Source organism: Lissotriton vulgaris, chromosome 9, assembly GCF_964263255.1.
Source record: "Lissotriton vulgaris chromosome 9, aLisVul1.2, whole genome shotgun sequence".
Lineage (NCBI taxonomy): Eukaryota > Metazoa > Chordata > Amphibia > Caudata > Salamandridae > Lissotriton > Lissotriton vulgaris.
This window is the reverse complement of record NC_141697.1, coordinates 106,885,433-106,911,448: the sequence shown is the minus strand read 5'-3', so window position 1 is coordinate 106,911,448 and position 26,016 is coordinate 106,885,433. Positions and strand designations below refer to the sequence as shown.

General features: G+C 46.4%; 1 protein-coding gene across 1 annotated transcript in view; it reads right to left on the bottom strand.

Annotated features, from left to right (window-relative positions):
* The window catches only part of LOC147689680 (C-reactive protein-like), a 55,739-nt gene that overhangs the window by 10,864 nt on the left and 18,859 nt on the right, over positions 1-26,016 (bottom strand). The window lies entirely within an intron of this gene.

Sequence of the window (26,016 nt, the reverse complement as noted above, 5' to 3'; positions counted from 1 at the left end):
CCAGTAGTGGCCATGCGTGAAATCGAAACAATAACTTTGGAGTTTGGCTCACATTCAGGTTACTCCCTGAATAGGGGAAAGACTATTATACTGTCTACAGCCAATACAGTATGTAACGATCAAAGAAGGAGTCCTAAAGCTACCTATTTGGGAGTCATTTTAAGCCCCGACATCAAGCATATCGTAGCTCAGAATTATGACCCTCTCATTGCCAAGATTAAACAAGACCTAGATCGGGTCAATAATTTACACCTCACGATCATAGGAAGAGCTAACTTCCTTAAAATGAATGTCTTACCCAGATGTTTATATCTATTTCGGGCAATACCGTTAGTAGTAGAGTCAAGGATATTAAAAACACTCGACTCACTTATGTCGAAATTTTTATGGCAGAATGGAAAGATTAGGAGATCACATAAACTGCTCTCTCTTCCTATAGAAAGAGGAGGACTTGCTGTTCCAAACTGTACGCTTTACCACTGGGCTTCGATCTTAAAACTCTCAATTCCGATGTTATGTAATAGTAATGGAACTACACATGTTGATATTGATTACATTCCTTCAATATATGAGCTGGTTCTTGGTAAAGAAGTAAAGGGGCTTTTCCTCCAGGCAATTGACACTAAGTATATGAAAAAGAAATGCAAGGTCGAAATTATGTCTAGTGCTTGGAAAGTCTGGGAACGGGTTGTTAAGCTTTTACAACTTAAGAAACTTAACAGGTATACGCTATTATGGAAACATAGTACTCTTGGCGCACCATCCTATGATGTGATAGCAAGAAAATGGGAAAGGATGGGTATAATCACAATTGGCGATTTCTTGATAAACGATTTTGAAACCACTTTTAATGACCTAAAACAGAAATATCTACTCTCAAATGGCGACTTCATTAAATTTGCGCAGGTAATAGCGTATTTAAGAGCAAAATGTCTCTCTATCTATTTGGGGAGAGTAGAGATAATTGAAGCCCTTCACAATACAAACAATAGAATAGGAGCATATTATAGGCTACTACTAATTAATATGTTGGATGACTTGGAGAAAACTGAAACTAGCTGGGCTACAAAATTAAATAATCCTGATGTGGATATCGATAGGATACTAGAGATGAGCCAACTTTTGGTTATGGCCAGTAATTTAAAAGCCCAAATATATAAAACAGCTTTCAATCTCTATTATACACCCGCCAAGCTGTTTCTATGGGGGAAAAGGGAGAATGACATCTGCCCAAGATGTTCGAAAGGTCCCGCCACCCTGATACACATGTTTAGTAGCTGTCCCTCACTTGTTTTAATTAAGAACATGCTTTCAAATTTTTGGGAAGAACTTTTTGGGCATAGGGTACCAAATTCAGATACACTCTTTGTTTTAGGATACGATTCTACTCTTAAATTGACTAAAACAGAGCAAAAAATACTTTATATTGGGACCGCTGCCTTTAGAATCATTCTGGCAGCTCGCTGGAAGGAGCAAGAAGCTCCTAGTTTCCAGATGTGGCTATCCCGTTTTCTTGCAATCTATAACATAGAGACGGCTATATATACTACAAAGGGAAAGAGAGCAAGGAAACATGGGGAGTCACTCTGGCTTCCGATAACTAATTGGAAATCTAAGCATAATCCTATGACTATATAAGGCTACTAGTTCGCTCCATTCTAGAAGCTTGCTCTAATGTTATACGAAGTATTTCTGTTATTTCTTTTCTTTTTAATGAATCTGTAATGTTTTGCTTTATATGTATTGTATAGATTTTGTCCGGCTCTGCTTGTGTTGGGTTCGTAATAAAAAATAAAAAAAAATTAAAAAAAGAAACCCACAGCGAATCCTTCGGACCTAAACAACTACCGTCCTATCACCAATATTCCCAAGATGGCCAAACTTCTGGAAAAATGTGTTCAGCACCAATCAACAAAACACATTGAACGCTTTCCCCTTCTTAATAAACACCAGTCCGGTTTCCGAGCAGGTCACAGCACGGAGTCAGCCATGACTCATATCATTGATGATGCTCTCCAGATACTGGATCAGAATGGTTCATGCCTGCTTATCCTCCTAGACCTCTCATCAGCCTTCGATACTGTCAAACACAAGAAGCTGACAGATCTTTTGAGCTCTAGAATGGGCCTGTCTGGATCAGTGCTCAACTGGTTTACCTCTTTTCTGCAAAACCGGACCTAAAAATTCAAGGTCAACAACTCCTTCTCCAAACCCTTGCCAGTCTCGCTAGGCGTGCCACAAGGTTCCTCGCTATCACCAACACTTTTTAATTTATTCATGAAACCACTCACAGATATGCTTCAAACGTTCCAACGTTCAATTCCACATGTACGCTGATGATACCCAACTCTACCTTAAGATCAACACCCTTCAAGACATCAACCTTCTCAACGCGACCCTTAAGACCACTCAAACGTGGCTGGCAGAGAATCACCTCAAATTGAAGGCCTCTAAAGCTGAATTCCTCATAATTGCCCCTCCTGCCAAGTCCCCATAATGCACGAATGGATCAAACACCTCACAGCATTCAACGTTCAGCCAACTATTGTGGACTCAGCGAAATCACTGGGCATAACACTGGACTGCAACCTCAACATGCAGAAACACATTGGGATCGCCAAGAAGGGAGCTAACTTCCAGATTAACACACTGAGGAAAATGAAACCCTTCCTACCGGCCAACGACTTCAAAATGGCGGTGCAAGCTCTAGTTCTACCTCGTTTGGACTAAGGAAGTGTCTCACTTTGCGGTCTTCCTGCAGCTACTACTGCCCACCTAAAAGCCTCTACCAATGCTGCAGCGAGACTCATCACTGTCTCAAAAAGAAGGACCCCCATCTCCCGTGACCTTAAATCTCTAAACTGGCTGCCATTTGAAGCCAGAATTCATCTGAAAATAGCTTGCATGACGCATAAGGCCATACACCATAAGGCACCCAGCTATCTCACACAGAAACGTACATTATCAGATGGACTAAGATCCACGAGAAGTTTGGAAAACCTCCTTCTGAAGCCACAAAGATTCTATAAGAAAAAAACGTATAAGCGCTCCTTCTCTGAAATGGCGCCCAGGATCTGGAATGCCCTTCCCCGGGAACAAGGCTGAACTCTTCCACTACAGCTTTCAAACGGGAAGTAAAAGACATTCTCATGGCAAAATTATCTTAAAAGCAGACCTTTGCTTCCTTGAGTTCCTATGTACTTGTTATCAATTTATAGCACCCTATCTCTCATTATCATTGCTCCGCTGCTCGTTTTTATCTGTCATCGTACTAGTCCGCTTTTCTCGGTCCCTTTGATGTTATTCTTGTTCTGATCTACTTACCGCTACTGTTTTAACATCACTCCTGTACTAGTTTTGTACTTGTGACGGTATTATTCCCATGTACTATAAAGCGCTCTGATACCCGCATGGGTCTTGTCCGCGCTCTATAAAACTTTTTAAATAAATAATAAATAAATAAATAAATAAATAAATAAATAAATACAGAGAAAGAAGAAATCCTTGTCATGTTTTCCCAGATCTCTATAGGCATCATGATAGGATCTGTCACACAATCCTTTTTCTTATTTTTGGCCATGGGCTGTGAGCATGTTGACTTTAGTATCCATAAGGTGAAATGGGAGATGGATACAGGGAGGTGCCCAGAACTGTCCCACATCAGTATTTAAAGCAGGGATACCTTTCAGAGGATTGCATGGAATGTCAGCGTCAACAAATGACCACTAGTGGCCCCAAATTACCTAAATAATTTTTTTTCAATATTTTCTTCAAAAAAGGGTTTTCTTAAAAGTAGTTTGTCTTTCCATGAAAGTAAGCTATTAAAAGATCTACCATCAGGTTTGGCCCAGATTAACAAACATTTTGCGCAGGATTTGCGTTACATGGCAAAATGTTATTTTTATTTACCTCAAATTTACTCTCAAAGTAACGAAAGCAGCTCTTGGTGCTGGTTTGTTTGTTCAGCGTCAAGGGGTGCCCCACGGTAGGGACCTGAGCACAGGGCTGGCTTTAACACTGGTGGCGCCCTGTGCGACAATGTTTGTTGGTGCCCCCCCAATGACCACCTCTGCCACGGATTCCCTCACCCTTTAACAGTGGCCCTCAAGTCTCCATAAACACTGGCTCTCAGATTCATTTAGTTCTATAGCACCACCAATACCAGTGTAAGGTGTCAGAGCACTTTACACCACACACACATTGTACAGAGACAATAACATGTGTGTAAATCAGTGTATAGGAACTGTTACATCAGACAGGACTACAAGGTGTAGTGTAGGAATGATGTCATTGATACTGGTAGGCAATATAGTTTGAGTCCTTATTCTGGAAAAACTCAAATTCAGAATTTAAAACATAACATCATTCTTAGGGGATCTCTTTAATAATAAGAATTGTTTTCTACCCAAATGAACCCTTTTGGCAAGGTTAGGATAATGAAAGACTGGGCAAAAAACAGATAGCTCTAACATACACCTTGCAGTTTGCATGCAGCTCTTTGATGACAGTTAATAGCTCAATGTTCTATATTAGGATTTTTACTTATAAACGACAAATAACAAAAGGAGCTTTCTTACAGAAGCAGTAACCCATTGACCTATTTACATTACATGCACTTTGTGATCTGCATGTAACACATTCTTAGCAGCAAGCATTTTAACCCTCTGCACTACCTTACGATGAGTCAAAACTTCCAGTAGACAATCCTCCGGTTATGTTATATGTTATATGTTATTATAGGTCTTCTATAGCGCACGGCTACTCCAAAGGAGTGTCCCGGCGCTTTGTGCTCCAGACCTAGAAAAAAAGGGAAACAGATACAACATAACAGTAAAAGGACAAAACAGCAGAACCAAAGATGGAACTAGGAAACTCTAGCCAGTAAAGAGCCAGGTCTTTAAACTCTTCCTGAAAGCGAATAAGTTGGGCGTGGAACGCAAAGACAAAGGTAAGGAGTTCCACAGCTGACGGGCCAACAGCCTAAAAGACCGTCCTCCGATACAGGCTTTCTTTATGCGGGGGACTACTGCTAGTGCCAGTGACTCCGATCTTAAAGATCGTGCCGGCAGGTAGAAAGCCAGCCTCTTTTGTAAGTATTGGGCACCCGTGGCATGCAAGGCTTTGTGAGCCAATGTCATGGCCTTGAATATTATCCGCTTCCGGATGGGGAGCCAATGTAGAGTTCGCAGTAAGTTTGACGCCCTCACTCGTCGATACAAGCCGAAGATGGCTCATGCGGCTCCATTCTGAGCCACCTGCATACGCTGTAAGAGGTATTCCGGCAGACCCAGATACAGGATATTGGCATAATCGAGTCTGGATCCGATGAGGGCCTGAACAATTATTCTCCTATGGTCCTCAGAAAGCAGCGGAAAGAACTTCCGCAACATCCTGAGGATACCAAAACATGTTCCTGTGAGGGTCAGCACCTGGGATTTGAGCGTAAGCCCATTGTCTAGTTTAATTCCCAGGTTCTTGGCTGACTCAGAAGAATGAGCTGGAGGGAACATGTCGGCAGGCCACCACCCTTGCCAGTCCGAGGGGCATCCAAAGAAAAGTATCTCGGATTTATCTGAGTTGCACTTGAGGCTGTTCAGTTGGAACCAGTTAAAAACAGCCCCAAGGCACTCACGGATACTTTCACGCTCGAATTCTTCGCCCTTCCGGCAGGTGAAGAGAAGCTGGGTGTCGTCAGCATAGGAAACGATCTGGGCCCCGTAGGACTCCACCAATGCCGCCAGAGGGGTCATAAAGATGTTAAATAGAGTTGGGCTCAATACTGAGCCCTGAGGAACTCCGACTCCCAAAGGCGACATTTCAGCAGATCCAGGGGAGGCCCAGACCGTTTGTCGGCGGTTGGCTAGAAAGGAACGAAACCAACGGAGCACCGTCCCCCTCATACCGATGTCATCCAGTCTTATGAGGAGATCCTCATGGGGGACGGTGTCGAAAGCCGCCGACAGGTCTAGCATAACTAACATCACCCTGCCTCCGGCATCCAGCGACTCCTTAACAATCTCTGAAACCTCCAAGAGCGCGGTTTCTGTGCTTAGGTTAGGTCGAAAACCTGATTGAGACGCGTGCAAAAGCTCGTTGGACTCCAAAAAATTGGAGAGCACGCCATGAACATGTTTCTCCAAGATTTTAGTGAGAGCCGGAAGAAGCGAGATAGGCCTATAATTGGCAGGGACTTCTGGGGCAAGGCTTGGCTTTTTAAGAAGAGGAATGACCATGGCCTGTTTCCACAAGTGTGGTAAGGCCCCCTGACTCAACGAAGGATTAAAAATAGGGTTGGCTAGAGGGTTAACAACGTCTGCCATTCTGGCTAAAAATTTGGCAGGGCAAGGGTCATGTGGCGATCCAGATTTGAGACTCATCATTAGTGCTAGTGATGAAGATACTGTGAGAGGCGGGAAAACTGCCAGCACGGGGCCAGAAGTAGGCAAATGGGCTAACTCCTCCGGCAAGGACGGGACATCAATTATCGGCCTCGGGGGAAAAGAATCCTGTATCTGCCTAATTTTGGTGGTGAAGAAATTGGCTATGGTATCAGCCCAGGTCTCAGCCGGGGCTTCCTGTGCTGAGTTAGATCGCTGGGTGGTGAATTCTCTAACAACCGAGAAAATCTCCTTACAGGAGTTTGCTGCTTCCTCGATTCTTTTAGCGAAGTAGCATTTCTTTTCCTGAAGGACTAGTCTATGGTAGGATTTAATCATAGATCTATAGGTCAGTTTTGCCTCGGTATCATACTGAGCTCTCCATGTCCGTTCGGCGACTTTACATTGTCTACGGGAGTGAGCCAGTTCCGCAGTAAACGAGGGTGCCGAGACCCGTTTGATGGCGGTACGGGGGGTATGTGCAGGGGCAAGCTCATTCAGTCTGGCTAAGAGCCAGGTCTGCAGGGTTTCGAGGTCATTGTCCAGGTCGCCGGTATAGGACACGGGATGTTCACAAGGGCCTGGGCTAGCAGGTCTGGAGTCACCCGATGGTATGCTCTAAAAGCACATCCCTGCTGTCTCAAAGTGGTGGCTGCTGGTTTCTCAGTGCCAAGTGTTTGGAAATGAGCTAGTCGATGGTCGGACCATAGAACCGGCAGCACTGCAGTAACCTCAACCAGAAAGGTGGAAAAGACCTGGTCTAAGGTGTGACCTTTGTCGTGGGTCGGGCCAGACAGATAGGGAAGCAGGCCCAGGGAGGACGTGACATCTAGCATCTTAATAGTATCCGGATCATAACAATCTTCCATATGGAAGTTGAAGTCGAAGTTGAAGTCCCCGGCTAGTACACACCTCTCCGTTCTCAGAACTAATGTGGACATGACTTGCTGGAGTTCCTCAAAAAAGGACCCCGCAGGCCCCGGAGGTCTATATACTAGAAGCCCCTTGACAGATTGTTGAGGTGACAGGGATAGGGAGAAGGCAAGGGATTCGGTGCCCGTGATGGTTTCCGTGTGAATGACCGAGCACGTGATAGTTTTTTTCACTACGAGGGCCACTCCTCCCCCTCTACCCTTATCTCTGTCCTGTCTAAGGATGCTGTACTCAGGGGGGATGGCGGCAACAATGTCAGGATGGGAAGACTCATTGAGCCATGTCTCAGTGAGCATCAGACAGGCAGGTTTATCAGTGGTCAGGAGATCAAAGATCTCCTGAGCATGTCTGTGCATAGACCTAGTGTTGAGGAGTAGGCAAAGGTGTTTAGTATTACCCTCCTTCGTATGAGATGTGGGCGGATGTACGCTAATAAGCTGCCAGTTACACCCTGGGCATTTGTGCTTACCCCTATGGCGACCGGGAAAAACTGAGTGACAGGACTCCGCAACTTTGTTCATGGAGTGGAGCTCCTGGGATGTGTAGGGTAACATGGTGATATGTGTAAGAGAAGAGTAAGGACTAGGAGAACCTGCCACGCCGTACGCCTCCGGGACGCTGACGGGCGCAGACGGGCAGGACTCTGGCGCGACTCCGGCGCAGGTCCGGCGCGTCCGCAGTACGCGTCCGCTACGCGGAGGAAGAGGTGAGCTTATTATAGCGCTACTAGAGCGCGAGGGCGGCGAGTCCTACCCCCAAGATGGCGGCCAAAGTCAGATCCCAGCCCTCGGTCTGAATACCCAGGCAAGGGGAAGGGAGCAAACGAAGCGCCTAAGAGCGCTGGGAAGTCTCTTACAAGGCAACAAACGCTTATTTAATCAAGCGCTAAGCGCAAGCCTAAACTGCACAAAAATAAAATGACTGAACAGGCAAGTCAAAACACACAGATAAAATGTGCAAGGAAAAAAGGGAGACCTCCCGGCTTCCGCCTCAGGAGGGAAAAGGTTGTAGCAGATGGTAATCCCTAAGCAAACGAACAGATTCCCTTTTATAGCGCTACTAGAGCGCGAGGGTGGCGAGTCCTACCCCCAAGATGGTGGCCAAAAGTCAGATCCCAGCCCTCGGCGTCAATACTTGGCCGAGGGCGGTCTGAATACCCAGGCAAGGGGAAGGGAGCAAACGAAGCGCCTAAGAGCGCTGGGAAGTCTCTTACAAGGCAACAAACGCTTATTTAATCAAGCACGGTCTCTTTCCAGGAAGACGAGTAATCACCAGAGTTATCTTGACATTTTAATTGATGTCAGAAAATTACTAGAGGCAAGGAAAACAGCAGCAGATGCTTTTAAACTGATAATATACTTACAGAAATTGACACACCCACCCTAAGTCAGCACTCAGTGTGGTGGCACCGATCGCACCTCCCTTGAGCCGGCCCTGCATGGGCATTCTCATGCAATCACCCATGGTTTTTGCTGCAAAACACTATCTATTAACAATAGTAGTGAAGGTTTCGCACCAAAAAATAAAGCCTCTTTGAAGTAGGTGTTAAAAGTAGAAATGCTTTTATTTCTACTAACTTTTCCCACTTCGCATGGATGCTGCACTGTACAGCACACATCCCCACATTTGAGACTGTATCATTTATGCAATATATGGGGCATGTGTTTGTCTAAACGGACTATCTGGATTTATCATTGTCCTCACAATACAATTTACTGATAATTATTTGAGACTGTTGCTTGTTTTTACTGTCACCATCCCCACCTCACTATCCTCACCATTTCACTCCTCCCGTACTCCCCAAGGGGCACTGTTCAACCTTTATGAAATGAATAATGTTGGATACTATATCCCTGCTTTGCCTACTTTGTGATTAAAACATCGTAGACTCACTATGTGTATCATCTTTAATTCATTTTTTGTTAATATTTATGTTTCCTTGCTGGGACCCCTTCCCTCTCAATAGCACTGTACAGCACACATCTGAAGTGGGAAATGTAGAAAAGTAGGATATGTCTGGCATAAATACTGCCACTTTTGCCTGGTGTCAATGTATTTTAACTGTAGTTCACTGGGATCCTTTTAACCAGGACCCCAGAGGTAGTGCTCTTTCCTCTAAATTCCATGGTGAGTACTTTGTACATACCAAAATTGGCATACTGGGGTACCATTGTATGTCCCTAGTATATGGTACCGAAGTACCCAGGGAATTGTGCACCAGGGGTATCCCATGGGCTGCAGCATGCAATATGTCTCCCATGGGAACCCATGCAACCTGTGTCTGCAGAGCTGCCAGTGCAGTCTGCGTGAATTGGTGCTTTATATCCCTGTCACTGCACTTTTAACCTATAGTTCACCCTAAGGTAGGCCCTAGGGCAAAGTGCTTGTTTCTAAGTACGTGGATACACCTGTACGAGCAGAGGTACCCCTAAAAACCCCAGACTCCATTATCTGGGCTTTATAAGTGTGGGACAACCATTATAAGGTATGTAGTGGACACTGGAAAGTCAAAGTTGTCCAACTATATAATGGCTGCTCCGAACCTGGTCTTGTTGGAATCATGCAACTGCACTGCTTCCATTGTTAGTTGCATGATAGCATGTACTGGGGCTCCTTAGAGGACCCCATAATACCTACCTGTCTAGCCTTACAGGGTCTGACTGCAAGACAGTGTTCTGCCCCCCTGCTGATGAGCTTAACTCGGGCAGAAGAAGCTGAACAAATAATTTTCTGGGAAGGAGAGGTGTGACCACCTTTCCTTTAGCATTAGGTGGGATGGGGTGCTTATAAACACCACCAGACTGCATGGAAAGGCAAATTTTGTGCTCTCCTTGCATGAACCACTTTTTTCCCAGTTCAGGAGCCCTTGTCTCCCACTCTGGTGCAAAACTTCAGAAAGGACAGGGGTGTGACCACCGCCCAGAGCTCCTCCAGGTGCCCACTTGATTCTGCCATGTTGAATCCTAGATCTTGTGAGCATATGACTGGCTAAACCAGCGGAGTAGCGTACCTGACCCCATCTGATAGGCGGGTCACCACAAAAGAGGTCCTTCCCCTTTTCATGGTTACTTATGGACTCCCCTGAGGGTAGGTTCCTAGATTCGTCCGACAACAACTTCAAGATCCAACTGCCTGTCATCTGAAGAGTGTACAAAGATCCTTCTGTTGGTGGACACTGGAACTCTGCTGTTCTTCGAGCCAGGACCAAAGACAAGACTGCTTTGGTGAGAGGATTCCTGCTGCATCTTCGTCCCTGTGCTTCTTCAAGTTGTGCTGCTCCGTGGCCGTGCATCCACCGAGTCACCAAGGACTCAGCCTGCATCCCAGCCAGAAGAAATCTCCCTTGAAGTGAAGGAGTCACTTCCCTGCATCAGCAGGCACCTTGACGATGACCAGTTTGCTGATACTGTTGTCCCGTGGACATCACCTGGCTTTGAAACACAGGTGGTGGTTTGTTGGCTGGTGGTGGTCTCCGGAGGACTGACCAGTCTTCCCTGCAATTTGGGTGACTGTAATCCCTCTCCAGCGGACATGAACTGCCTCCATGGGCACCGTGTCTGTTTGTCATTGCCAAGGCTTGTTGGCTCTCTGTACAAAAGATCTTCAAACTCCTAGAAGCCCCAGCCTCCAGTATTGCACAGTTCCAAGAACGATGTCCTGCCTGCATCCTCTGCATCATGGGCCTTCATCTCCTGTGTGGTGTTGAAGCTTCCCTGAGACGTTAGTGTTAATTTGGATCACTGCGGTCCTTTTTGTGCTGATACTGCGTATAAGTATTTCTTAGTAGCAGTTGATTCATGCACACGCTTGTGTGGGTCTGGCCACAGCGCAGCACTGATTCACGGACTGTCATAGGAGACTTGCGTGTCTTTGTAGGGATTTTTGCCTGTGGTACCTTCCATTTGGATCAGGGTCCGGCTTTCGCCTCTAAGGCGTATAAGGATGCCATGACTTCGTTGGGGGTCCAAGTCAAGTTTTCGTCTACATACAGGCCTGAGGGTAATAGTGTTGTGGAACGAATGAACCAAGATTAAAGCAGTCTTTGACAGCTCAAGTAATAGGCACTGGCAGGAACTGGCTGGCCCATCTCAATAACGTGCAGCGTGCACTTATTAATCTCCCTAGAAGGTCTCTGGGTGGGCGTACACCGTACAAAATGCTCTTTGGCATCAAGGGGTCCGATTCACAGAACTAACTTAAGACAAAATCCTAAACTTACTACTTTTGGTATTCACAGAAGTTAGGATTTTGTCTTAACTTTGTCTTAAGACAAACTTAAGACAAAATCCTAACTTAAGTCTGTTTTAAGTCTGTCTTAAGTCTGTCTTAAGACAAACTTAAGACAAAATCCTAACTTAAGTCTGTTTTAAGTCTGTCTTAAGACAAACTTAAGACAAAATCCTAACTTCTGTGAATACCAAAAGTAGTAAGTTTAGGATTTTGTCTTAAGTTAGTTCTATGAATCGGGCCCAAGATGTTTGTCCCGGACCTTGACGGTCTAGACTCGTGGCTGTTGCTGCCTCCTTTGACGTAGATGAACATTGCAATGTTTTACAGGATCTACAAAAGACAAGAGACAGTCTTGCAAAGGGACATTTGCCCTCCACCTCGGATGAAGCGTTGCAGATTCCGGTAGTTGGCTGGCTACCCCAAGTTGGAGAACTGGTTTATTAGAAGATCGAGAACAAGAAAGAATTTGGTCCCTCTTATCGAGTTCCGGTTCCAGTGCTTGGTGTGAAGGGCACAAGAACAGTCATTTTACCACCACTTCCAGGTCGTAAGGAGAACAGGTATATCTCCATTGACAATGTCAAGATACACAGAGTGGCCGATTCTTCTTAGTATGACACCGGCGGTCTCATGTCCTTCGATTTTGAGAAATTCTGTTTTGACCCTAGTTTCCAATCCTGTGCCTGATGTTGCTCTCGAGATGTCTGCTGTTTCCAGTCCTTTATTGAGTATACTGCCTGGTACTCAACATGATGAAACTCACTACACCCACACAACTGACTTATCGATGCCTGATTTGCAAACATGCTTAGCTACAGAATCCAGATTTTCATTTGACACTGATTCCCACTCATCAAAGAGGCCTTCACAAATTACTGTTTTAGCAATTCCCCCTTGGACCTATATTTGGATGGTGCTTTTTTCGATTTACCTTTTTATGTCAATTGGTTTTGTGTTTTATTTTTTCGGTCTCGTCAATGGACACTATGTCGAGGAAAGAACTTGCATTCGACATATCAATGGAACATTGGCTTTTGTTAACATCACCGCTTGGCCTGTCTTAGAAGGGATTGTATGGGATACTGTTCGATTTCAAATCCATGGGCCCACAGAGGTTATAAATGTCCCTAATGTGCTTAAAGTGTCTATGGGGGATGCAGTTAAACAAAATATACGTTCTGATGATTGGGATGTTCAGGTCGTAGAATCCTTGTTTTCTGATTTGAAATATTATGCTGCCTTTGATGCTGAAGATTTATATTTGGAGTTTGCTAATTACGGAGATTTGTCTTGTTATCAACATTTTGGCAATCACTACCTGCATAAAACTAATACCAGGAGACTCACTGTTAATTATACCCAGTGGGAACACTGTCCAGCTCCTATGCAAGGCAATTCTGCTTCCTTTTTGAAGAGGTTCACTTATTTTACAGATTTTAATCAGTCAAATCCCAATGCATTTTATTTTAAAATGACTGAAAAGTCCACATCCAAAGTTAGACTTACCGATACTAAATTATTGTACTCGAAGTCCTTTCTAGACCAGTTAGCTGTTGGGGGCTACGAGTTATGGAAGGATACCATTGACCTTAAATCCCAAACCATATGTTGCTTTTGAATTCTACAATTTCACAGACAACATGCTGTGGATTGGCTACTGCTAAAAGATTAAGGGCCATATGTAGGTGGCAAAATACCGGTCGGTAACGGCTGATTCCGGCCGTTACCGACTGGTATTTGTAATTGTAATTCCAGATGTAGGGGGCTTGAAAATTACCGATTCTGTATATTTACCTGTTAGAACCGGCTGTCTCTAGTTGGCAGAGGTATGCACTTCTGACAAATAGGGACACACCTTTTCTAGTCAGGGCAAGGGGATCACCCTTTGATAACCCCTGCTCACCCCCTTGGTAGCTTGGCAGAGCAGAACAGGCTTATCTCAGAGGCTGTGTGTTAAGCATTTATGACCACCTACAGTAATCAAGTGAATACACTACAAATGGACACGACACAGTAGTATTATAAAAATAAGGATTTTCATATAAGGCTTAGCACAAGACCAGATAACGACAAAAATATACACAATCTTAATAAATACTTTTGGAAGGGAAAATATTAGTTCAAAGGTAGTTTCTTCTTCAGCACAAAGTCTTTTTGTATCAAAGCAACTCTTCTCCTGGAAACACAGTTCTTAGCAACAATGTAACCCACACGGGAGCTACACGACGTCGAGGCAAAGTTACTCCAAAGGTTCGGCGTCGACCGCGAGGAGCGCTACGTCGAGCCCGGAGTCACACGGACCCCCAACAACACAGTACCTTGGAAAATGAAGCTCACGATGATCAGCGGCGTCGAGCAATCCGGCATCGCGTCTTCGGTGTCGACCAGCCTCAGCAGTCGTCGATGTCGATGATTCTGTTGCAAGTGTGAGCAGCGCTCACGGCCTCGAGAGGGCACGAGGGTGATGCGATCAGCAGCGGTGCAGACACGAGGTCCCTTGGAGCTGGAGCCGAACTCACTACTCACTGGCGTTGCTGCTGGCGTCGATCGGGCCCGGCGGCCGGCGTCGAGGAAGCGGGACACTGGAGCCATTACTCACTATTTCGAGCTGGATTCGGCGACGTCCGTCGGCGTCGAGATTGCTGGTTCTTTCAGAGGTGCTGGATTCACGGGTTCCAGCAAATATCACTTTAAGCAGATGAAGTCCTTTAGCCCTGTGACTTCAGCAGTAGACTATTACAAAAAACAATTTGATGGACAGAATGTAGATCAATGTCTTACATTCACCCCAGTACAAGGATCTGGGCCTACATACATCGTTTTTTGCACTCCACACCACCCTGGGTCAGATAATGGCTTTATGCAAAAAAGCTCTGACCCTGTGCCCCATGGGAACAGTCCAGTCCGAACTACAACAGCCATATCTTTCCCAGACCGGAATCAAGCATCCGAGGACCGGACCGGTTTCGAGGTAACACCTCTCATCAGCCCGGCTAGCTTGACTCCAGTGGTGTGGAGGCTCTGGGACCCACGTCTGAGCTACCCCAGTACACTCAGGGAGAAAATTACAAAAAACAATTTGATGGACAGAATGTAGATCAATGTCTTACATTCACCCCAGTACAAGGATCTGGGCCTAAATCCATCGTTTTTTGCACTCCACACCACCCTGGGTCAGATAATGGCTTTATGCAAATCAGCTCTGACCCTGTGCCCCATGATGGGAACAGTCCAGTCCGAACTACAACAGCCATATCTTTCCCAGACCGGAATCAAGCATCCGAGGACCGGACCGGTTTCGAGGTAACACCTCTCATCAGCCCGGCTAGCTTGACTCCAGTGGTGTGGAGGCTCTGGGACCCACGTCTGAGCTACCCCAGTGCGCTGGGGATGCCCAGACGTGGGTCCCAGGCACTCCATACCACTGGAGTCAGGCTAGCCGGGCTGAAGAGAGGTGTTACCTCGAAACCGGTCCGGTCCTCGGATGCTTGATTCCGTTCTGGGAAGGACATGGCTTTTGTAGTTCGGACTGGACTGTTCCCATGGGGCACAGGGTCAGAGCTGATTTGCATATCGCCATTGTCTAACCCAGGGTGGTGTGGAGTGCAAAAAAACGATGGATTTGGGCCCAGATCTTTGGACTGGGATGAGTGTGTGACATTGATCCACATTCGGTCCATCACCTGTTGTGTTTGCATATTCCGCCCTAAGTGCGCTGGGGATGCCCAGACGTGGGTCCCAGGCACTCCACACCACTGGAGACAAGCTAGCCGGGCTGCAGAGAGGTGTTACCTCGAAACCGGTCCGGTCCTCGGATGCTTGATTCCGTTCTGGGAAGGACATGGCTTTTGTAGTTCGGACTGGACTGTTCCCATGGGGCACAGGGTCAGAGCTGATTTGCATATCGCCATTGTCTAACCCAGGGTGGTGTGGAGTGCAAAAAAACGATGGATTTGGGCCCAGATCTTTGGACTGGGATGAGTGTGTGACATTGATCCACATTCGGTCCATCACCTGTTGTGTTTGCATATTCCGCCCTAAGTGCGCTGGGGATGCCCAGACGTGGGTCCCAGGCACTCCACACCACTGGAGTCAAGCTAGCCGGGCTGAAGAGAGGTGTTACCTCAAAACCGGTCCGGTCCTCGGATGCTTGATTCCGTTCTGGGAAGGACATGGCTTTTGTAGTTCGGACTGGACTGTTCCCATGGGGGACAGGGTCAGAGCTGATTTGCATATCGCCATTGTCTAACCCAGGGTGGTGTGGAGTGCAAAAAAACGATGGATTTGGGCCCAGATCTTTGGACTGGGATGAGTGTGTGACATTGATCCACATTCGGTCCATCACCTGTTGTGTTTGCATATTCCGCCCTAAGTGCGCTGGGGATGCCCAGACGTGGGTCCCAGGCACTCCACACCACTGGAGTCAAGCTAGCCGGGCTGAAGAGAGGTGTTACCTCGAAACCGGTCCGGTCCTCGGATGCTTGATTCCGTTCTGGGAAGGACATGGCTTTTGTAGTTCGGACTGGACTGTTCCCATGGGGCACAGGGTCAGAGCTGATTTGCATATCGCCATTGTCTAACCCAGGGTGGTGTGGAGTGCAAAAAAACGATGGATTTGGGCCCAGATCCTTGGACTGGGATGAGTGTGTGACATTGATCCACATTCGGTCCATCACCTGTTGTGTTTGCATATTCCGCCCTAAGTGCGCTGGGGATGCCCAGACGTGGGTCCCAGGCACTCCACACCACTGGAGTCAAGCTAGCCGGGCTGAAGAGAGGTGTTACCTCGAAACCGGTCCGGTCCTCGGATGCTTGATTCCGTTCTGGGAAGGACATGGCTTTTGTAGTTCGGACTGGACTGTTCCCATGGGGGACAGGGTCAGAGCTGATTTGCATATCGCCATTGTCTAACCCAGGGTGGTGTGGAGTGCAAAAAAACGATGGATTTGGGCCCAGATCTTTGGACTGGGATGAGTGTGTGACATTGATCCACATTCGGTCCATCACCTGTTGTGTTTGCATATTCCGCCCTAAGTGCGCTGGGGATGCCCAGACGTGGGTCCCAGGCACTCCACACCACTGGAGTCAAGCTAGCCGGGCTGAAGAGAGGTGTTACCTCGAAACCGGTCCGGTCCTCGGATGCTTGATTCCGTTCTGGGAAGGACATGGCTTTTGTAGTTCGGACTGGACTGTTCCCATGGGGCACAGGGTCAGAGCTGATTTGCATATCGCCATTGTCTAACCCAGGGTGGTGTGGAGTGCAAAAAAACGATGGATTTGGGCCCAGATCTTTGGACTGGGATGAGTGTGTGACATTGATCCACATTCGGTCCATCACCTGTTGTGTTTGCATATTCCGCCCTAAGTGCGCTGGGGATGCCCAGACGTGGGTCCCAGGCACTCCATACCACTGGAGTCAAGCTAGCCGGGCTGAAGAGAGGTGTTACCTTGAAACCGGTCCGGTCCTCGGATGCTTGATTCCGTTCTGGGAAGGACATGGCTTTTGTAGTTCGGACTGGACTGTTCCCATGGGGCACAGGGTCAGAGCTGATTTGCATATCACCATTGTCTAACCCAGGGTGGTGTGGAGTGCAAAAAAACGATGGATTTGGGCCCAGATCTTTGGACTGGGATGAGTGTGTGACATTGATCCACATTCGGTCCATCACCTGTTGTGTTTGCATATTCCGCCCTAAGTGCGCTGGGGATGCCCAGACGTGGGTCCCAGGCACTCCACACCACTGGAGTCAAGCTAGCCGGGCTGAAGAGAGGTGTTACCTCGAAACCGGTCCGGTCCTCGGATGCTTGATTCCGTTCTGGGAAGGACATGGCTTTTGTAGTTCGGACTGGACTGTTCCCATGGGGCACAGGGTCAGAGCTGATTTGCATATCGCCATTGTCTAACCCAGGGTGATGTGGAGTGCAAAAAAACGATGGATTTGGGCCCAGATCTTTGGACTGGGATGAGTGTGTGACATTGATCCACATTCGGTCCATCACCTGTTGTGTTTGTATATTCAGCAGTAGACTGGCACTCTTCCAGTCCTTGGAGATTTTCTTAGCAAGCATGAGAGTACACACACAGTTCCTCTCTCCTGGTTCCTTGGCAAAAATAAAGAAGCACTGCAGGATTCCCCCCAGCAAACAGCACACTGGCAGAAGGGGTAGGCAAGTCCTTAGATCAGCAGGCCTCTTGTCCTTGGTTACAGGGTTCCTTGTCAGAAGTGATCTGATTTCTTGGTTTAGGGGTCCTTCTCTTATACCCCTTTTCGGCTTTGATCCCTTTGTCCATGCAGGGGAATTCCCCAACATCCTGGGTCTGTCGTGGGTGGAGCCAGGCCGAAGCACCTGGCTTATTCACTGAGCAGGGCTGGGTCCTCAGACGCCCAGCAGGAGGTGGAGCCAGCATTGTCACTGGCAGGAGCAGAGCTATCGGCCTCCTGGCAGGAGGTGGGGCTAGGATCGGCCATGGCAGGCACAGAGCCATCAGCCGCTTGGCAGGAGGTGGAGCCAGCATTGTATCAGGCAGGGCAGGCTATCAGCAACTACTCTCCCCCTACTCTCAACGCAGATGTCCCACTCATCCCACACTGACTCATCCAGACCTCTGGAGCCACCCAGCTCCTGTCACACGCACGCAAGACCAGCAGAAACCAGAAATGGTTAGACAAGAAAATAGACACTTTCTAAAAGTGCTATTTTCAAACCCAGAGTCCAAAAACCATCCATACCAACGGATGCGTAATTAAACCCAGAGTTCAGGGATACCAAACTCGACATTGCACCATGCTCCCCGAGCCAGCTAGGATCATAGCATTAATAATTCCGGCGGCCCATTCTAACTGATGGAGAGCAGGCTACCTCGCAATAGTGAAGAACGAAGATGGCGGTTGTTCACTATCAGGACATGCCAACTTGGTCAGGCGTGTCCTACCTTATACTTACAATGCACCCTGCCCGTGGGCCTACCATAGGGGTGGCTAACATGAAGTTAAGGGGAGGTTTGAGGGACTGGCAAGTAGGTATACTTGCGCAGCCCGCGTGACAGTACCAGACTGCACGTCGGTCTCGCAATGACCGACCCGTAGACATTCTTTTACGAGGCCGCTCTTGTGGGTGGCACAACACGTGCTGCAAGCCCACGAGCGGCATTTGTAGTTACAAGCCCCGGCACTCCTGGTGCACTAGACTAGGGACTGACAGTAAACCAAATAAGCCAAACATGGAATACAATTGATACATCAATTTAACATAGGGAGCATTTGCACCGTGGCACTGATCAGCAGTGGCACAGTGCCCAAAGCATTATTCAGCAAAACATCGTAAAACAGGGGAGGCAAACAGAAAAAATGGAGGAGAGACTCAAGCCAATGATGTCAGGTCTAACATTACCGAATCGGTAATTTTACCGAATCGGTAAATTACCGAATCGGTAAATGTACAGAATTGGTAATTTGGGATGTAGGTGGCACTGGAAACAGTGCCACAGGCCCTTAGAAATTCGTTATTTACCATGAAATACAATGGCATGGTAAATAACGAATTTCTGTGTACATGCACATCTGTGCATGTACACCTGTGCCATGTGGCACACATGCATGCCCTAAGGGCATGTATGTGTGTCACATTGCACACGAGCCAGAATCAGGGGTGCAACAGGGTGTCAAAGTGACACCCTGTCCCCCTTGACAAATCGGTAAAATTACCGAATCGGTATTTACCAATTCGGTAATTGCCATTGATTCCTATGGGCCTCAAGGCCCATAGGAATCAATGGCAATTACCGAATTGGTAAATACTGATTCGGTAATTACCAAATATTACCGATTCGGTAATATTAAAAGAATTATTACCTACATGGCATTTACCAAATTGTAAATACCGAATCGGTAAAATTCGGTATTTACGATTCGGTAAATGCCATTTACCTACATATGGCCCTAAATGCTCCTTCTTTTCCTGACTTAGAGGAATATCCCGGTTGGAGTAATATTACTAAATTTTCCATGAGAGAGTTACAAACTCTGTTATTGAATTCCTCCTTTAACATATCCAGTTTGGATCCCGAAGGCTGGTTGCTCTGGCACAGTAGTGCTGACTCATGCCAGCATCGTTTTCTGGGTTTAGCTCATGGCTTTACACAGGTCAGGGTGGATCCCCGTTTTGAAAGTGGCCATTCTGTGACAACCTATTCTGTAGGCAAATTATGTCAGAATTGGCTCAGACATTCTACCTTGGCGTCAGTTAAATTGCATTTATCTAAACTGCCTGACGATGTTGATCTGAATGATTTTATAAAAGTCCCGGTTAAAGGTAGATCTAAAAGATGGATATATGCTGCTTATAACGAATTCTGGAAAACATCCCAGATTGAGGCGGCTACTCGCCTTAGGGCTATAGATCAAGCTAATTTAGAAAAAGTGCTAGCAGTTGTAGATAATAGCATAAACACACTCTCTTCCCGCATTTACACGTTAGATAATATTGTGTCATCAGTTGTAGATATTGTGCAAGATGAAGTGTCTGTTTTTTACCACGGCCAAAATGAATTGCGTTCTATTATGCAATTTGCATGGACATTGCAGACCCTAAAGGCAGGAAAAGTGCCATGGCATTACATGAATGCATCATCATTGTTTGCCCCGTTTAATTTGACTGACAAGCAGCACTTACTGTCGATGAAAGATGCTTCTTTTTCTATGTTACACATTGAAAGGTTAGAACCTTTACCGTTTTCTGTGGCAGAGGCCAATACTGCAACGTGGCTTAATCACGGTTTATTAACTCTCCCGTTCCCACTGTTTGAGTTCAAGGGCTGTATGAAGTACTTTGCCATTGGTAGATATGAGCCTCTTGGAAGTTCTTATCTCCATGAAGCTTGGTCGCTTCCTTTTACATATAGATGCCTTAGAGAGGGAAAGGAAGTTTATTTGAATGGTGATCCCTCACATATCCAATTACACTGCTCCTATAATCAGAACAAGCCTAATTTGGCCTGGATTTTGAAAGGTACCCCCGTGCCTGTAATCGTTCCCAAATTCACATTACTTGCAAATGGGAGTTATTTACTTTTAAACAATGAAGATTGCTCTGGGTTAATAAACGGTATTGCTTATGTCGTTACCGTCAGTGAGCGGGTGGTTTGCTGCAAGAATGTAACGTATTCACCCCCGCATGGGAAACTGGATGTTTCCATCTGGCCTAAGATTCTGACCTTGAAAGCAGAGTTCAATAAGATGAGTCGCATAAGAGCTCTATTGTCCCAAAAAGAAGTTGCCCTCACATCTGCTCGTGAAACATTTGTCCTTCACGTGGCTAACACTCGCACAGAGGTGCATGCCTTATTAAATACTGATTTGCCCTTGCATTTCGGTGAGTTAATTCATACAATCTTCATACAATCTTCAATGCATCCTCCACATCGGGGCTGGCTCATTTTTTGAAAGTTGTAAGCAGTGGCCTGGTGTCCTCCTTTCAAACGATTTGTGGGGTCTTTCCAGCATTCTTCCATTCTATTCTTTCCAGCCTGTTCGGTGGATTTCCATTACTACTGGCTATTGCTGCTGGCGCACTATTGCTGTTTTGTTTATTTCAAAATGGATGCACATCCTGTGTTACAAGAAGAGCTGTCTCGGCTGGGGCTGCTTCGCGCCCGGATGCTTGAGCACTATGGGGCGCTGCCTCTTGCTACATTGAGTGCAGTTTATGGATTATCATTTTGATTTTCCTTCTTTACATGCGTCCAGCCTGTCTTTCATTGCCTGAGTTGCGACTTCCAATGGGCCCTGGATTTGTGTCTATGCAATACGGTGTCTCCCGATGCGGATTATAATCAATTTATGAGCCCCTTAGTTGCTCATAAATTGCTTTGTTCTGATGGAGGGATTATGGCCTTTGCAGCGATGCATGGAATACTGGGTCGTTGGAATGTGTTCGCAGCGGCACAAGATTTCTTGGCTCACAGCTTTCTCTAAAACCCACCGAGTTGTCCTCTGATGGTGTTCTTTCCCTTTGTTAAATTGGATGGCCGAATTGTTTTCGGATGAGAACAATGACTGCCTGTTGGAGGCTGTTGCTGCATATTTTGCATATTTATTATTAGGATGAGTTGGGTTTGCAGTCTCGCTTCCTTGATCGACACCTTTCATTGGAAAATTGTATTTGTTTTTTTCCCACATTTTTTTTTTGAGACCTGACCTATTGACTTTATCAATGTCCGAAGGTTGGATTTTTTTTTCTTTTGTTTCAAAAGTTTATTTTATCTCACTTTTTGGGGTACCAAATTGGAGACTTGTGTTCGAACTATTGATCTTGAACTCAACATTCCTAAATTTGCCCCTTTACCTGTTCTATCCGTGCTCGGATCAAAGGGATGGTGTCATGTGGATAGGTTTTTGCCTTCGCACTGTGTTATGCTAGCATGAGCTTATTAGAAGTTTAAACGCCATTTTCCTTTACTGCAGCCTCTGCACACAGCACATTTTGTTAATAAAGCTTTTCGCCTAGTAATATATTTTGCTTCACACGAGAATAATATGTTTGCTTATAATATTAGCCTTGCTTGGTAAGCTATGTCTGAACAGTGAGTGCCGAGGCCTTAGGTTATTTCAACACAGCGCTTGTTGTTCGGTTTGATCAGCGCACGTTCTAGACATAATACATATGCAGCTGTGGCCAACTCTGGGTTTTAGGCGCGATTAATAATGCACTGCACAGAGCATGAATACACCCTTGATGGAGATTCACATGCAGAGAGTTGGTGCAGGACATGGTGTGATCCTTTTCTGCTAAGACCAGAGGTATGGGCCCGCCCTTCTAAACCCAAAGAGACCTTCTATAGATATAATATAATATACTAGCAAGGAAGGGTAAACTGAGGTTCTATTTAGACCTTTTCCTTTTAGTATTTTAACATGCTTTCACCCTTTGTATTTTATGGAATAGTAACTATGCTGCTAACCTTGTTCCTTATAATGTGTTTGCTTGTATTAGCTAAGATACTGCGCTTGAGAACACTGCATTAGAAATAAATATTTCAAACTTGCACGTGTCTTCATTTACTCCTCGTTCTGGACTGATATGTTGGTATAACGATAGAGTGTTCATGTGTTACACATTACCTGAGGTGTTCTAAGTCCATGTTCTGAGTTGTCTAATCATTGGGGGTGTGTAAGAACCAATGAGACACTGATTGCTAGTCTGGCAGGGGATTTTGGATACTATGGTGAGTTTTGGCACCCCCTAATTCACTAAGGTTCCAAGTCTCTATGCATAATTCTGAGTAGAATCCCTGCGACACTGTGGACGTTTGATCAGTGTAACCACTCTGCACCCGAGCGTTTTGGGGTCCCGGGGTACCCACTTTGGGTGATTCCGTATTTCCTTTTGGGTCCTCCATCTTTGGCTACTAGTCCCGTTTTGGTACGTACCTCATATCCCACTATTTTAATATTTGGTTTAACCCCCGGGTATGCCCTATGTGTTTTCCTATGCTACTTACCGATTTCTAAAGTATTTCTTGTGTGTACTTGATATCTCCAGGTAGGAGATATACCAAGTTAGTGTCTAGTGTCTAGTTATAAATATAAAGCATTTTTATACCCACCTGGTGTGGTTCTTTCTTGTGTAAAAAGCTTACTGACAGACTATATTGGTAAATGCACTTGCTTTACACCCTCCTGGATAAGCCTTAGCTGCTCTCCACAGCTACCCCTTGAGAGCTCTGGTTTTCAGGGACATAAACACTATCACTAAGGGTTGCCTGGACTCCATGCACAGTGCCTCACCATAGGTGGACACTATGGGGCAGATTTACAATTACTGGCGCATCCCAGCAAATTAGCAGGGATGTGCCAGTAAATGTGCGTCGCAGCTCCATCATCCATGATGCGCCGCATTTACAATGCAGCGCACCATGGGGCAAAAACAGCACAGATGCGTCACGCATCTGGGCGGTAAATGCGGCGCATTGCTGGAGTTGCGTCGCAAGCGCGACGCAGCTCCAGCAATGCTCTGGGGGGCCTATTCTTCCAATGCTGCGTCAAGCTTTACGCCTGATTCAAGCAGGCGCAGGGTTTTGCCGCAGCATTAGCCTAAAAGTGACTGAGTGAAATCTTGTAGATTTCACTCAGCCACTTTTAGGAGGCGTTCCTGCCCAGGAACGCCCCCCTGCACTGGAACGCCTCCTTATGGCGCAGGGCAATACAATGTGATGCATCTCCCAGATGCGTCACGTTGTAAATACCCCGCACAAAAGTGACGCAACGGCGGCGCAAGGGGCTTGTAAATCTGCACCTATATACTGAGCAGCCTCCATTAGGAAAAGTTTAAAGTTAGTTTAAACATGGTATTTTGTAAAGGATGAGTATCCCAAAACCTATTTTAGACTCATGCAGACACCATTGCACAGTGGTGCAAAGGTGTGTGCGCGTAGCACGGCCGCTTGATTGTGGGTCGGAGTTAGGGAGAGAGCAGGCGAGTGTCATATCTTTGTAGATACGGTAATTTCTGCTCTCTCTTTGTTACGCAATGCAGCACAGCAACTTTGGTTGCTGTGATGGGTTCAGTGACCCTTTTGATAATCTGGGTCAGTGAGTTATAGCTTCTGGAGGTCCCAAGTATGTCCAAGGCAAAACTCCCAGACTTGGGTTTTGGACTTTGACCTAAACTGGCCCTCTCTGTGATTGAAATACAATAATAAATGTGCTCCCAAGCACCTCTGGGCAATCATTCACTGAATGGACCCCTTGATAGCCCCTTAAGGTCCTGTGCATGTTAATGGCAAGGCCCATAAACCTTTTCTCGTGCTACAAACCTGAGCCATCCGTCTGCATACAGTGCAGATTTCCAGAAGGCCTGCGGGAGCCACCAATTTCTGTGTATGGCTTTGTCAGAACGTTCAAAAAGCTGTTACGCATGTTCATGGTGCAGCCCCAAAATGTGAGCTTTAGTTACTAATTTCAGGAAGCCCTCTACTTGATTGTGAAAGTCAGCGAGTACCAGGAAGGATCCTAGGCTCCTTAAAGGTTACAAGCTTAGAGAAGGCCCAAACTAGAGCTGCAGTAGCCCGCATGTATGGCTGCTGCAAGGTTCTGGAGCTTTCTACCTAACCATCACCTCAAGGCATTCCTCTGCAATTAGGACAGACTTCCCAAAGGCCTATGGGTACTTCCAGTGTTTCAATGGGACAATTAAATCTATAGATGACTGCATCTGATCTTCCAAAGCCTCCCCACACGTCTTCAGGGAGAGCTCCCAGGCTCCTCGGAGGTGACAAGTCCTGAAAGCACCATGGTTGGAGCTCTGGGAAGCCCCTATGCAGGGCAAGACGTCTGGGCCTATTCTGCAGCCAAAGACATCAAACTTCCAGCCAGAAGTAGGGCAGGGTCACAGATGCTCATCAAGGATTCCTAGGCTCCTCTGGAGCTAAAAACTCGATAGGTGAATGACTTGGAGCTGTTGGAGGCCCCAGTGCATGTCAAGGGTACAACACTTGGGTTTGGGCTTTCATCTGTCGATAAAGGTGGTCAAAGAGGCCATACACTATGTAGATGAGGGAATGCTCCTTTGTTACTGTGTAGGCATGAAAGATGCACTCACTGAATCTTGGGTTTTACTGAAGTTACCGTATCTGGAGTTCTTTATATAATACAAAAGTGCCTTGAGGACCCAAAAAGTGGGTGCAAGAGGCATTTTCATTGCTTTACTCAAGATGGTGCTAATTCAGTAGCCCTCATATAGACTAAAGACTCACAGGACAGGAGGGGTTTCTTACTTGTGACAACATCGTTAAGCACAGGGACTCTGCAGAGAATGCTTTAGTACAGTGAGTCTCAGGTTAATGGAGTCAATAGCGGTACAAAAGGGGGTGGTGATGGACGGAGCATCTGAATCAATCAAACACTCACACCCAGTCAAAAGATCTGGGTTTAATCCATCACCGTTCTTTAGCACACTCTGCCACCCCAGTTCAGACATGGCTATATGCAAATCAGTCTGACCCTGTGCCTCATGGGAACAGTCCAGCCCGAACTGCAAAGCCATATCTTCCCTGGACTGGAAACAAGCTTCCGAGGACCGATTTCTGGCATTCCAGCCGTCTTCAGCACGGCTTGCATGAATCCAGTGGCAAAGTGAGCAAGGGACTCACGTCTGAGCATACCCTGCCACACTTATGGCGGCCAAAAGCGGTACAATAGGGGGTGGTGATGGACGGAGCATCTGAATCAATCAAACACTCACACCCAGTCAAAGGATCTGGGTTTAATCCATCACCGTTCTTTAGCTCACTCTGCCACCCCAGTTCAGACATGGCTATATGCAAATCAGTCTGACCCGTCAATAGCACATCAAATAAACAATCGGACACATTCACAGTCACTCTTCAAAACACTTAGGGCTCCATCTGGTTGTAGTGCATCACACTGTTCAATGTCTTATAAGGTTTGCAGATCTGAAGGGGATTAGCTCTGAATGT